General features: G+C 40.5%; 1 protein-coding gene and 1 long non-coding RNA gene across 2 annotated transcripts in view; one reads left to right on the top strand and one right to left on the bottom strand.

The window, feature by feature from the left end:
- Positions 1-3298, bottom strand: part of LOC117947869 — a 24491-nt gene extending 21193 nt beyond the window's left edge. Inside the window, exon 1 of the long non-coding RNA XR_004657342.1 lies at positions 3286-3298. This is a non-coding gene — a long non-coding RNA (uncharacterized LOC117947869). The remainder of the gene's footprint in view (positions 1-3285) is intronic.
- The window catches only part of syt6a (synaptotagmin VIa), a 73677-nt gene that overhangs the window by 8749 nt on the left and 56088 nt on the right, over positions 1-8840 (top strand). The gene's annotated exons all lie outside the window — the stretch shown is intronic.

Raw genomic sequence — 8840 nt, 5'->3', positions numbered from 1 at the left:
GTCGCACCAGCAGCAGATTCGCTGTGGCAGACCATGGTGAAGTTGGTTTCATATTGGTTGTTGGCTATTAGAAATATTTGAAGAATCTATTATGGAGATTGACCTTCCAATATAAAACCCAACTTCACCACGCTCTGTGACAGCTCGTCCTCGCTCGCTCCGCAGAAAGCTACAGACGCTGTTTGTGACGTGATTTATCATAATATTTGGATTGAACCAGTCACAAAAATCTAATTCAAGCAATTTTAGGGTCTGGATCCAAAATTGAAGCACTTTTAATATCTTGAAAACAAAACATCAAAATTCTATTATTTAAGGATTTCAAGCACCCATGCAAACCCCGATACTAGTATTTTGTTAGTATCCTGTGTAATGCAGTAGCCTGCTTCAACTGGAGCTCTTTGTAATGACAGTGATAGCCAATGAAGAGCGAAGGTTTCGTCTGTAACACAACACAACGCAAGAGAGAGAGCGTACACACCCGCTACACAAGGTGGAGAGGGGCATAGATCCGAGATGCAGAACTAGAAAGGTTGATCCAGTCTGAGGCTCTCTGTCCACCTAAAAAATGTACAAAGGTATAAGTTTATCAAACGTGAGCAAGTGTTTCCATGACACCTGGGGTTCAAATCAAACGGAAGCGCAGGAGTTGGGTCAGGAAGAACTAATGACCGGCATAGGGGCACACATTTTTCATTATTCAGTTAATACACTAAAGACAGAAGCCAAATAGTGGCTTGAATACCAATCAGCTCTTCTGTCAACAGTGTGTAAACAGCATTCTTAACAGCAACGCCTTCATCTCTCTTTCTCTGAGGGTTTCTCTGGTGTTTCCTCCCCCCACATTTTCATTTTGAAGCTCAATGGCAACTGGGTCATCACCAAAGGTGCCAAGTGATGTTATCTGCCCCCCAGCTGAACAGCAGTGGAACTATTGTGACAGTGAGTTCATCTCCATGATAAAATAAGAATAAAAATCCTTCTTTCTGGACTCAATAGTGCACACTACACCACAGTGTTGTACAGTGTGTCATTGGCTTTCTCTCACAAATTGCATCAGTGTCATTAATGGTGAAAGTGTTAGCAGGATGAGTAATGTATTAACCTGCTGCATGTCGTCCAGGCCAGCGCACAGGGCAAGGCCTCTGCAGAGATATTAAGCAGCAACATTGGTTTATTGATTAAAGAATCAGCCCCCAAGCGAGAAGAGCGCTGAGAGCCTCTCAGGGCAGCGAGAGACACAGAGGGGCGTGAGAAACAAATGTTCTTGCCTTCTGCCCCACTGGAGCATATAATAATTCTCCAACAATAAACCGTTTGCTACGCGCCACCCACCTTAGTTATATCTGCTACACAGGTTACGCTTTCGGGTTAGATGTAAGATGGATGGCGCATGTGCGTTTAGGGCGTGTCCAAATTCACTTTTGCTAGTTTGACGGCAGAAAAACAGGTCCGTGCGCCAGGCGCATGGTCCTAAAGGGTAGTCCTTAGTGTCTTCATTAAGTCATAGGTGTGTTTTGGGCGTAACAAGCAATCAACACATCAGAGTGTCATCTCCCATTCCTTTTTACATCCAGGCGGGTTTGTACCTTGATGGCAGATTTGCACCATAATGTTTTTTATTTTGAAATGTTCTGCATGTGTGAGCTGCTACGCTGCCCTGTGTGTGTGTAATAAGCAGAGAGTGTGTGCACAGAGGCACAGAGCCTACGCACATTATACTAATACGCTGTTTAAAAAAAACAATGAAATGCACCCGGATAGTTGGTAGAGCAGGCGCCCATGTCTAGAGGTGTACTCCTCGACGAAGTGGGCCAGGCTTGCGGGCTTTGATGCATGTCACTCCCTCTCCCCTTTCATGTCTATAGCTGTCCTGTCAAAAAAAAGGCCAAAAATGCATCTTAAAAAAACAAAAACAATGAAATGCTGCATTACAGACTTTAGAGGTTTTTGTTGGTCAATTGGGTGATCACTTCCCACTGCCTCAAGATAGCACTAGGCCAAGAGTGCACCTGAACACACCTCCCTGTAAGACCAGCATGCCCAGAATGCACCTGAACAAACCTCCCTGTAAGACCAGCATGCCCATAATGCACCTGAATACACCTCCCTGGGAAATTGACAACTGTGTTGGTCTTGAACTAGACACAAAAAGAAAGACACAGAGCCCTGTGATAGTCATGGTCATATTGTACACAATGGGTCCTTGATTTCAGACAGGCAGTTAAAGCAGGCTCCTTATTTCCAGCCAGCGACTGGCTTATTACCCGACTTATGTGACAACTGTTTCTGGCAGGTTTTGTCAGCTGTTTCTTGCTAATTAAGCTAATATTAGCTCCATGAGTTGGTTTAAACACAGACTCGCTGGCTGACTTATTGTTTGAGCTCTTATAAAAAATAAAAAAAGGAGAGAAACCAGCAAAAAGAGGTCAGTCCACTTACTGTGCTGAAAATACACCTGGTACTCCTGTCATAGCTGCCTTTTTTTGTTAGTGTTGAAGCAAAAAAGGATTAAATAGCACTGGGAACTTGTTGATGGCAGGACTTTATTTTTTAGATGGAACGGAGAATATTGATCTGATTGGTTGATGCTTCACCGTGTCATTGGAGCGCTGAAAAAGGGTGAAGACCAGCTCAGGCCTACAAGTGCTGTTACAAGTGGTGGATGTCAGTTTGTAGCTTCATGTCACCGGCTTCCATTGAAAAAGACTCAAAGCCAGTTGCTTTGTCCCTCGTAGTGCCTTTGGTGTGGAGAGCCGGGTTTGAATCCCACTGCTGTACAGCAACCAATGTGTCCCTGAGCAAGACACTTAACTCCTAGTTGCTCCAGAGACGTGCAACCTCTGACATACTGTATGTAGCAATTTAAAGTTGCTTTGGACAAAAGCGTCAGCTAAAGGACATTTGATGTCAGGGTTTATTGGCATTTCTTTGAACCAATCACAATCATCTTGGCAGGCGCAAAGTGCCGCTGCAAAATAGCCTCAGTAAAGGACTTGTTTTGGTGGAATGTGTATGTACAAAGGTTGTTTTAGTTGTGCAACAGAAAACTCAGATTGGACAGATAGTCTAGATAGCTGTCTGGATTTACCCTGCAGGGATCGGAGGAGCAGGTAACCATAGTCCTTGGAAGTCCACCGGAGGTTAGAATTACAACACAAAGAAAGAAGAAGGTGACGGACATTTGGCTGAAAGAGGGACATCCGGCCAAATCCTGTAAAGGAATCATTTCCAACATGGACTAAGACATTACCAGGACTGAATGGACCTGCAAATTAAACCGACGTCGAGAAACATTTTTTGTTTCTGTTGTGTTTCAGCCAGAGGAGCTTAGTGTGATGCACTTTAGTGTTGGAACTAATTATTGTTATTGTTAATTTTCAGTCATATTCATCAGGTGGTCAGAAACGTGACTTTAAATGAATGTTACTCCAAAACTGCTGGTGGTGTAATTAGGTAATTGCTTCCTTACATGCACGCCATTACAGCTTTACACAATGATGTGTCAGTGTTGTGTTCCCAGGTTGCTCCACTACCCCCAAGTGACCAAAGAAATCAATTTACACTGCTTTAATTCTGGGCTTAGAGAACAGAGAATGAAATTTATAATGAAAGGTGGTAATTTGTAGCAAGTTGTGTGTTTATATAAGCGCTGCACTAGGAGTTCCTGGATGGTTTCAGCGTGATTTCTTTTTTGTATTATCTACCCAGGAGTTATTGTGATTGGGTTTATTGATACAACAAAATAAAACTTTAAATGGCGGGCTGTATTAGAGCCCGATCACGGTGTTATTCTCACCGTGTGTGAGAATAACACATAAGAGGTCCAGTCAACAGAAGGGTGTGAGGTGTCTCGTGTGTCGCCTCTGGGTGAAGGATATTTTCTTACTGCTATAACTGTAACTACCCACGGGCTGTGACAACATAATGAGGAGGAGGACCACTATATTAAAACGTTATCCACTAATTAGACAGAGATGCTGCACATTTGAAAGGCTAAATTAAATGCAAATACCAACACTTAAAGGGCAAACCAAGAATGTAATATGTATGCAGCGCTGCACACTTTCATACTACGATGCCAACGGGGTGCAGAATTCTACCACCATGTGGTATGACAGTGATTGAAGAGGTTTTTCTCCATTTAAAAAAAACAAAACAAAACGTTCATGCCAAAAGGGGAAGACTTCATTTCCTGCATTCTAATACATCAATACACACATTTATAGTGAAAATGTCTTTATTTATGTCAAGAAAACATAATTCTGTAAATTTTTCCTAAGGAGCACATTTTTTGGTAGGAATGATTTACATAAGGTAACTGCTATTACTGTTTAAGCTAATTTGTACATAATGCACTAGTGTTATGAATGTATAATGTTTTCTATTTTGAAACACATTCTAATAATCTATAAATTGTAAGTAATGTTGAATATACAGTGGTCTAACGGACCGGCCCTATGATTCAGCATTGGGGGGGCAATCACCAGACGCCTCCCTATACAATATCATCACAATACTTATGCCATGATACAATATTATTGTGATTTTAAACAATGTTCTGTAATATACTGCAATTTATTACCTTTTTCCAACTCCTTGTTTTTCCCAATTTCAAATGACGTCTCTAACTTACCTGGACACTTTAACACTTGACTCAACACTGACAATTTGGACTGATAATTTATGGTAAATGTCTTTGTATATCTTTTTACAGCCAAAGGTTCTTTTTGTTATTATTAATATTTTCATTAATGTTATCATTTTTATCTTTAGATTGTCTTCTATACTGTATTTTTGCTTAAACTAAGTTAAGTCTAAGTCTAAAAGGAAACTGTCAACATCGGTTTCATCTAAAAGGAAAAACGTCTGTCTGTTCATCTCACTTCATTTTTAATGCTGCAAAATGGGATTGTCAAGCAGACGAACTGACACACACACACACACACACATAATAAAAGATCCATACTTGGTGCCTGTGTATTGTTACAGTATTACCACTTATAATATTGCAATACTATGTTGTATTGATTTTTTCCCCCACCCCTGTTCGGCACGCATGTGAACCGTGGATTAATTGCAAATTGAACCATCATGGTGTTAAATACAGTTTAACTGCCACTCAAAACCTTCTCTGTGCAGGTAAAACCCTGATTACACAAGGTGCAGAATAAGGGGGGGAAAGAAATTTGTTTCATGAATGTATCATTGTTTTTTTGGACAATTTTTAAAACTGTTTCCCCAGAAATGATTTTTACCAATGATTCACCAAAATATATTCTGGTTATACGGAACAGCAGATGGTGACCACATCATATCAGTTTCCAGCAATACAGAGTGAAAGCAGAAAATGTAGAAAATCCATGTAATGTTCCTTCACAAATGAAATAAAAGTCAGACTGACTGACTGACTTAGAAAACAATCAGATATTAGAAATGTCTAATGATGTGTTGTCTCTAGAAGGGTATTATTCAACTTATTTTTTTTTGTTAACCCTTATGTTGTCCTTGGGTCAAATTTGACCCGTAATGAGTTAAGTGTAATTTTTTTGGCACAAAAAATGGGCCGTCGAAGTAAGCGCTGAAAATGTCAACAATAAAAATATCAAAAAGGCCCCCGCAATACTCAATACTTTTGAATGGCAACACTTCTACAATCGCAATCAATGAAAATCACAGTACAAATCAATCGGTATTCATGTATTGAGAAAGCATTGAATTGGGACAAAAGCATATTGTACCTGCCCTAGTGTATAATATCTTTTTAGGTAGTATTCTTTAGTGTCTGCCTTTAAATGCTGTGTTCCCGAGTTAGTCACAGTGCACATGGAACATATGGCGCCTTAGGCCCCTTCCGCTCAGACTATATCATTCCCATTTCCCGGAATCTCTGCTGCTCCCAATATTCTGTTGTCTCACTTTTGCTGCCATCAACAATCCCCCGAGGACTCACAAGAAGTACAATGAGGGTAGATGGGAGACGGGGGAAGGACAAACTGAATAACAACCTCATGACAAAAGATCAGGCAGCACAGTCTGTCCAGCATGTCAATGTCTAAATGTATGTTTCATATTCAGTTAGTAGAACAAGAGGCGTTGCATCAACGTGGTCATCATGTTTTATTCCAACTAAAAAGGCAGAACTAGATTTTTTTTTCTCCTCCTTTGAACACATTGGGGAAATAGAGGTTTGCAATCTGAGGTTTGTTGTGACATTTCATCCTCTGATTATATTAGCGCCCTCTGCAAAGCAGCCGCAGCCTGGTCTGAAATGATGTTACCTAAGCTGACAAGAATTGATGGAATGACCTTACAGCTCGTCCACCAGCAGGAAATTGCTCCGTGGTTTCACTATGAAAACAGCCATGTATCTGGGTTGCATTCTTATCACTAATATTACATCAGTGGCGCAACACTGCACTCCGGCACAGGTTATCAGAGGAGTAAAAAGGAGTTCAAACATGCAGAAGAAAAAGCTTCCTCTATGCAATATATTGTACAGTAAAATATATGATTTCTTATTTGACATCCAGCCAGAGAACAAGTAGTTATGATCACCTCAAACACACACACTCTGCAGGCTATGTTCCATTATTCCTCAACAGACGTGACCTGAATTTGCATATTTCATTTATCTGTTAGATGCAGTAATAAATATCCAGATATACATTCTGGTCTGTGAACTTTTAATTCATTTATTCTGAGGCAGAAGGGAGAGTTTTGCCTAGAAAACAATGTGACAAAAAAGTCTGAAAATACAAATATAAACACATGAATCATTCTTAGAGATTAGATTTTGCTAGATATATAGAAAGTTAACTAATACATCTTAGTCTCTCTTATTCTCCACAGCGCTGCGAAGGAGAGTCTGGGTAGTCCACACGGCATTCTGGGATGGGAGAAAAATGTGCTCTGGTTGACTAATCAGCAGTTAAAGTAAAACACATTTGTTCAATTCAGTTCAATTCAATTTTATTTCTATAACGCTAAATCACAACAACAGTTATCTCATTGCGCTTTCCATAAAGAGCACATCTAGACCGGACTTTAGGATGTTATTTACAGAAACCCAACAGTTCCCACCAAGAGCAAGCACTAGGCCACAGAGGTGAGGAAAAACTTCTTTTAAGAGGAAGAAACCTGGAGCAGAACCATGGCTCAGGGTGGGGGGGCATCTACCTCAACCGGTTGGGGGTGAGAGAAAGAGACAGAGAGAGAGAGAGAGAATGAGAGAGAGAGAGAGAATTGCAGCAGAGGGTGTTGAACAGGAACATAGAGGCAGCAGGTGACTCCAGCCCCAGATCCAGAGCCAGAAACACCTGCATGAAGTGATAAGAGGAGAGAGGAGAGGGAAAGACTCTGGGGGTAAGAGAGCACAAGACTCCGGGAAAGGGAAGAAGTCGAGTTGGTAACATTAATGGGATGAGGTTGCATACAGATGGAGAGAAGGAGGACGAGAGAAGTGTTCAGTGCATCACGGGAAGTCCCCCATCGGTCTAGATCTATAACAGCGTAACTGAGGGATGGTTCAGGACTCTCCTGAGCCAGCCCTAACTACAAGCTTCATCAAAGAGGAAAGTCTTAAGCCTACTCTTAAATGAGGAGGCTGTGTCTGCCTCCTGAACCCAAACTGGAACCTGGTTCTACAGGAGAGGAGCCTGATAGCTGAAGACTGGATCGTGGTTCTGCAGGAGAGGAGCCTGATAGCTGAACTCTCTGGCTTCCATTCTACTTATAGAGACTCTAGGAACCACCAGTAACCCTGCATTCTTTGAGCATAGTGCTCTTGTAGGGTTGTAAGGTACTATGAGCTCTTTAAGATAAGATGGTGTCTGACCATGCAGAGCTTTGTAGGTGAGAAAAAGGATTTTAAACTCTATTCTGGATTTTACAGGAATCCAATGCAGAGAAGCTAAAACAGGAGAGATGTGATCTCTTTTCCTGGTTCCTGTCAGAACGCGTGCTGCAGCATTCTGGATCAGCTGAGGAGTCTTTATGGACTTTTTCAAGCAGTCTGATAATAAAGAATTGCAGTAATCCAGCCTAGAAATAAAAAATGCATGAACTAGTCTTTTCTGCATCATTTTTAGACAGGATATTCCTGATTTTTGCAATATTATGTACGTATGTAGGTGAAAAAAAGCGGTCCTTGAAATTTGCTTTATGTGACAATTAAAAGACAAAAGACCTTTTGTCCCATTTGTCCATTTGCAAATGAAACGTATACAGTAAACGCTAAGCAATTAAAGTTTAGTAAAATTCAAATTCAATACAGTTGCATAGTGGAAGGAGCGAAGTCCCATTCATTTTGATGTGACATGACTCACAGTTGGCTTGGATTGCCATGAAACTCCTCCAGTTAAAAAGGTATCAGTTCAAAACATGAATTTAAGACGTTAACGACTCCCAAGGTGCATTTTTGCAAGAATCATCCAATTGCTGAGCTTGTCACTTACATCTTTACTACTGTTTCACTGTGTTTTAGTTTTCCTGATTTTTTTAATTTGTATTTTTATAGGTCCATAAAACCCCAAAAACCTCCTGGAAAATGTCTTGAAAATCATAATGTCATTTAATTATGGGGAAAAAAGATCATGTTCAATGGGTACACTTGTAGTTTTAGCTGAAGATGATTAATACCAAATTCATACATGCTTATTTCCAGGAAACTTCAAAATCATACAAAATAAACCTGTAAAATAAAGTGTTACAGATCACATCATATTGTAAAGTTTTGTGACCACTTCTGCCAAAAAAAAAATTAAAAAAAATTGGATCTGCAGTGTATTATCAGCTTGATCAGGTGTTATCAGTGTTGTAAATGTCTGGGGTGAATGGTC

This window comes from Etheostoma cragini, chromosome 7 (assembly GCF_013103735.1).
Source record: "Etheostoma cragini isolate CJK2018 chromosome 7, CSU_Ecrag_1.0, whole genome shotgun sequence".
In the NCBI taxonomy this organism is placed as follows: Eukaryota; Metazoa; Chordata; class Actinopteri; order Perciformes; family Percidae; genus Etheostoma; species Etheostoma cragini.
The sequence above is the reverse complement of the archived record's forward strand: the minus strand, read 5'-3'. Positions and strand labels throughout refer to the sequence as shown.